The 5,917-nt window shown below is 36.9% G+C and overlaps 1 long non-coding RNA gene across 1 annotated transcript; it reads right to left on the reverse strand.

The window, feature by feature from the left end:
• Nucleotides 1-1,588: 1,588 nt before the first annotated feature.
• LOC130460671 (uncharacterized) lies at nucleotides 1,589-3,160 on the reverse strand. The gene is made up of 2 exons (XR_008920629.1): nucleotides 3,029-3,160; nucleotides 1,589-2,100 (listed from the first exon to the last, which is right to left on the reverse strand). It is a non-coding gene; the product is annotated as an uncharacterized lncRNA (long non-coding RNA).
• Between the last annotated feature and the right edge of the window lie 2,757 nt (nucleotides 3,161-5,917).

Consider the following 5,917-nt stretch of genomic DNA (forward strand, 5'->3'; position numbering starts at 1 on the left):
TTCGTCATTTTATAGGAGATGCGTTGCCAAGTGGAGATTTATGTTCTCATCATCGAACCTTCCCTTTCGGGATTGGGGACAAAAGTAGGTGTCTATATATGTATATATATATATATATATATATATATATATATATATATATATATATATATATATATATATATATATATATTACCTTAAATATATTACTAGTAATTACTAATGATAAAAATTACATTGTAACTCTGTATAAAATTTCTACTAAGATGGGTGGTGGGCCCCAATGAATAAAAAACTAGAAACTAATAAGTATTTAAAATTAATTTAAATAATAATAATAAATAAGAAGAGTGGACTTTTTGACCCACTCTCTCTAATTCACTCACCTTTTTTTCTCTCTCTCCTCCTTCAATCCACCGACCACCTTATTTTCTCTCTCTCCTCCTTCAATCCACCGACCACGGCGGATGCTTCCTCAAAGATTCGAAGCTCGAAGGCCGAAGGATCTCAAGATTTGTAGAAGAAGAAGCGAAGAACCGGCAAGTCGAAGACTCGAAGCTCAAACTCTCGAAGCCTCGAAGGATCCGAGAACTGAAGAAGAAGACCGGCAAGGAGAAACGGCCGGCAAGGAGAAACGACCGGCAAGGAGAAACGGCCGGCGACGACGAACACCAGCTACCCCAAGTCGCCAACGGTCCAGGTGAGAGAGAATTTGCCCCAATTTGGGGACTTTGAAAAATAAACTCTAATTTATGAATTTGGGCTAACATAATACTCTGGTTACGTGATTTCAAGCCCGAATACGTACCCAACCGTCCCCAAAAACGAATCCAACCGTACCCATTTCCCACCCGCGTACCCACTATTAAGATTCGGCCCGGGGACGTATTTGGGGCGTACCCGTCCCGTACCCATACTGTACCAGTACCCGATACGGGATTCGGCAACCGGGCAACGTACCCGTGCTTCATAGGATGAGAATGAGGATTGATAACCTAATACTAAGTTTTTTAAACATGTAAAGGGTTAATAATTCCTATTTTGGTTCATGAGTTAAGAATTGGAAGCAAAAGCTCCTGTTTTAGTCAAGACCACATTACTTGTTAATTCTACAATCACATAAATCATCATAACTAGCATTCGATATTTTGATCAGATCAGTTGCTGATCTACTACTGCTAATCTGATCAGCAGCAGATCAACATCAACAGATCAGTAGCTAATCAGATTAGAGACTGCTCAGATCAGGTGCTGATCTGATCAGCTTTTGATCTGGGATCAGCTACTGAATCTGCTGCTGCTGATCAGATCTGCTGCTGATTCACACTGCGATTTTCAACGAGTTACACTGCGATTTTCTACCTTGTACAATGCATTGGATGTACAATCGACTCGATAATTCTATCAATTTATATTATAAATATACTAGCAAAACGTTATGGATACTATCCAAGCAAGGAACAAAAAGGTTTAGTTCAAAGAAATATGAAAGAAAGAAAGCTCACTGGTAAGCAAAACGTTATGGATGCCATCTAGACCGAAATGTCCATTTTGGGAGGGGGTCAAAAATCAAAACAAGTGCAATGACTGAGGGCATTTTTGATTGACATTTTACCTATCAACTCATGTTTGAGAATTATTTTTGAGGGAAAGAACAAGAAACCTAAGAGCGGTATTAAATTAATGTGAACAATACAAATGATTTAAGTAAACCAGATGAAACATTATTCAATCTTGCAAGAGTAGATATTACAAAGCAATATTTATTCCTAACTAATCATATTAAGCATCGAATAGGTGTATAGTTGCAGAGTTCAATATCATGGATAAGGTAGTGATTAAGTTGACCCATACCGTAATATTGAAGTAGACTGATGAAGTCCAATTCTGGCAAAACCACATGCATGAGAGAATCAGTCCCTCTTGAACTATCGACTTTTATTCTATTCAAGAAACATGCCTAATCATATCATATGCCACCCCATTAAGAAGCATGTACCTGCACCAAGGATGATGATTGATGATATTCGATGGTTTCATCATGTAAGTTTGCTTCTGTACTCGGCTTCATCCTGTGAAAGAATATCATTTGCGGCGGAACAATTGTCAGATGACGATTTCCTGGAGTAAAAAATGTAGAGAACCAACTTTATTTCAACACAAGAGTGGTGCATAAATGTTCGGAGTGTTGACATGGTGTGATACACACGAGAGAAGATTGACAACCAGAATAAAGGAAAATTCCCAGCAAGATCACAACGTCTAGACTCTAGAATAACAAAAGAAGAAGAGAAAAAAAGCAACAAACACTATACAAGGTAAATATATTAGAAACCAACATTCCTTGAATTTCCTCAGTGCTCTACTGTAAAGACTCCATACAACTCTTCATAACAGTATACACGTTTGTAAGTTAGGAATATATGTATTGTTGAAAAATAATATTTTTGCTAATTTCTAACAGACCAAACGATCTAAACAGTAGCTGCTAAGACAGCTTCACAAATTCTTCCTACACTATTACCTTTCATATAAACCAGCAAATCAGAGTACAATGTCAAGATAGGGTTGTGCAAAATCGGGTTCGATTAACCAATAACAATTTATTTCGGTTGATAGCTAGTTTCAGGTTGTATACCGTATACGTGAAGTCGATCAACCGACAAACCGGTTACCCAAAAAATTCGGTAAGGTTCCGGTAATGGTAAGTAAAAGGTTCTCGCAACAACTTTTAACAAAAATGCACTTTCATTCATCCAATTCAAGCCAAATTAAGGGGTCTGATTTTCTTAGAAGCTTATGACTTTAAAAAGCCTTAGTACATAAAAGGTAAGGCTAGAATATGAGAGGGTGAGGGATTGTCAATGTTTTCCGCCTCGGGCAAAGAAGATATCTAAAGTAACAAAAAGAAAAACAGACTTGCAAATTACACAAAGAAGCAGTACTTAGTAGTTAAGAAACAAGGATTCAAATAAACAAACTTTTCCGAAACAAACAAAAAATCAGCAAACCAAGAATACATATTTGATAAACAAAAGTAAGAACTAACCAAATCAATTAGGAATTGAAGTGTAACATTTCTACGGTAGGGAAAGAAGTGGCTGTCGGAGTTGGAGAAATAGGGTTTTCCCACTTTTCTCTTCTTTTGTGTAGGAGTGTTGTGTGAGACAACTACTGTCAATTCGAGTGAAAGAGCAGAGGTAAAGAATTAAGCGCCGTGAGATTCGAACCTACGAAGTTTAAAATAACTCGTGGTTCACATAACTACTTGGCTAACAAGTCATTTTATGTATAAATAGAATAAGTCATCTCATTACTCTTGTTAGTTGACACAGTCATTTGCTACCTAGCCAGAAACAAGCTTCCTATTATCAGAACTCAGAAGCCCTCAAGCAGCCAGGTGCATCGCCAAAACCATTATGCTCGATGTAATAACTAGAGATTTGATTGACTCGAAGGTAACCAAAAGAAGTTTTTCAAGCAAAGCTTCATTCCAAATACTGAAGCTAAATAGACCAAAGCCACCATACTCCTTAACCTGACTCTAGTCCGTTTCACCAGTGTTTGATTGTGGGAGCAGTGGAGCACAGTTACTAGTCCATGAAAACTTTCTGCTAGCTCAATGCTGAAAGAGGCCAAATCCAATAGCATGAACATCTAACTCCAATAAGCCTACATGGAAAAGATAACTGACTGCACTAATTGGGCACAACCAGCATGAAGCATTCGTGTCCCAATCCATCATTCTTGCCACTACTTCCATCAATAAGAAGACCATAGTATTGCCTCACTTTGATGTACCTAGGCCCGAGCTTAGAGAAGAATGATCCCTAGATTATTATTATTTTGGGTTAGAGCCAATGGTCATACTTGAGAACTGACAAATATATATAGTTGTTAACCTGAATTGATAGGCCCTCAAAATAATCTCAAATTTCCAAGGATAATACAATTATACACAGTCCTGGATTCTGGAGAAACTATGATCTGTAACTACTAAATAGTCTGCAGAAAATAAAAATTGATCTTCCCTTGAGTGATCTATTGCCCAAAATATACCTACTTTCAAGTTTCAACAACAATCACAAGGTCAAGAAAAAGTTGAGGAGGACTTAAGAATTTTCTCACTAAATGGAAAGGGTAATGCTACGTATATAATTTGTACTAGTATGAATCTTAGATTTTTATTAATGCTAAAAATCTATATGCTTATACAAACAAAACAACTTAATATAGGTCATTCACAAGTACACCAATTCCTGATATACAGCACCCCATGCCAATCAATTTAATGCAACATTAAAATTAATAATGCAGGATTTACAACCAGCAATAATATGACAAAATCCTATCATCATATTAAGTACTTCAATATAGAAAAATCAACTCAACAGTCATAATATAATAGATTTCTTTAATTACAGCACCCCGGACTGAAGATGGGCAAACAAGGCTCGGACAATTATGAAGATGAAACTATGGCAACCAATTCCCAGAACATTTTTTGTATATGCCCCAGTGTAAAAAATCCAGACAACCCCCTTTATACCATTAGTGGTATAATTAAGCTGGGAGTAGGTCTACTGTTGAAAATATTACTATTTCTAACATCCCAAACATCTGAAGAGCAGCTGCTATAGCAGGTGAAAAGAATCGCCTCACACTATTTACTTTCATGGTTTGAGCAAACCAGAAAACGTTGTAGCTAACAAATGTGTTGCCAAACACAGAGCCTATTTCAAATGAAATTAGATTGAGGGAGTCAGAGAATGTGCTGATAAGTCTCTTGCATCGGCTCACAGAACATGCAGTATAAATGACCTTTTACGGGCTTCAACCAATGGCAGAGGTTATACTTGGGGATCGTCACAAAGGACCACATAATGTAAGTCGTATAGACCAAACAATCTACATGAATAAAGGTATTAGACCTTCTGACTTTCCTAATGGAATAAGTCAGTTAATTACTCCCTAGTAACTCAAATCCTACCTCACCAGCCATAAGCTTCCTATTATCCAAGGAGTCCTCAAATGGGCAGGTGCATCCAAGAATTCAGTATGCTTGCTGTAATAACTATGGAGTAACCGATCCGCAGTCTATCCTCAATAGATAAGTGCAAATTTAATAAGTGCAAAGGCACACAACAGTTGTCTATCCTCAATAGATAAGTGCAAATTTAATAAGTGCAAAGGCACACAACAGTTAAAAAAAACCAGCCGACTTGTAGCATAGGATGATAGGAATATAATTATCGTCTTATCAAGTGCACGTTACTTGCAACATTAATTTATCTTACCTTTCTTGAAACAGTTGCCTGATTTTGATCTTGCTCGTCATCTTCGACAACAATAGAATGCTTGAATCATTGCAAATTTTTCTGCTCATAACATAATTTGATGAAATTCAGCCATTCAACTTCCCATCAAAACCATGCTGCCAAGAACAATGACCACTAATATCACCAGTTGCAACTTAAATTAGGGTTTATGACTAACAACAAAAGAGCACGATTTTCAACTTTTAGAAATGTTAAATTGAAATTCTACTAAAATATCAATTGCCCAAACACCTCAACTGAAAGAAATAATGCCCTTGGTCCAAGTATGCATTTAATGATAAGTCTAATAAATGCGGTTCAGTATTAATTAACAAGTTAATAAATTCAGTGAGATCAAGTGAGCTGAATGCCTAGCTAGAGGCCGCTTCAGTTCAAGTGGAATTAATGATATTAATCCACAGCTTACTCTTGACTGAACCCGTAGGGTCACACAAATAGTACGTAAACGGATCAAGTATTTAATGGAATTAAATACTCCATCTATGGATATTCGAAATCGACGGATCTTGGTTTCAGTGGGAGCTAATATCGTCAAAGGCAAGAAATGAATACTCCGAAAACGATTATATTGTCGGAAACGGAAATATGGATCGTATAGG

This window comes from Spinacia oleracea, chromosome 5 (assembly GCF_020520425.1).
Source record: "Spinacia oleracea cultivar Varoflay chromosome 5, BTI_SOV_V1, whole genome shotgun sequence".
NCBI lineage: Eukaryota > Viridiplantae > Streptophyta > Magnoliopsida > Caryophyllales > Amaranthaceae > Spinacia > Spinacia oleracea.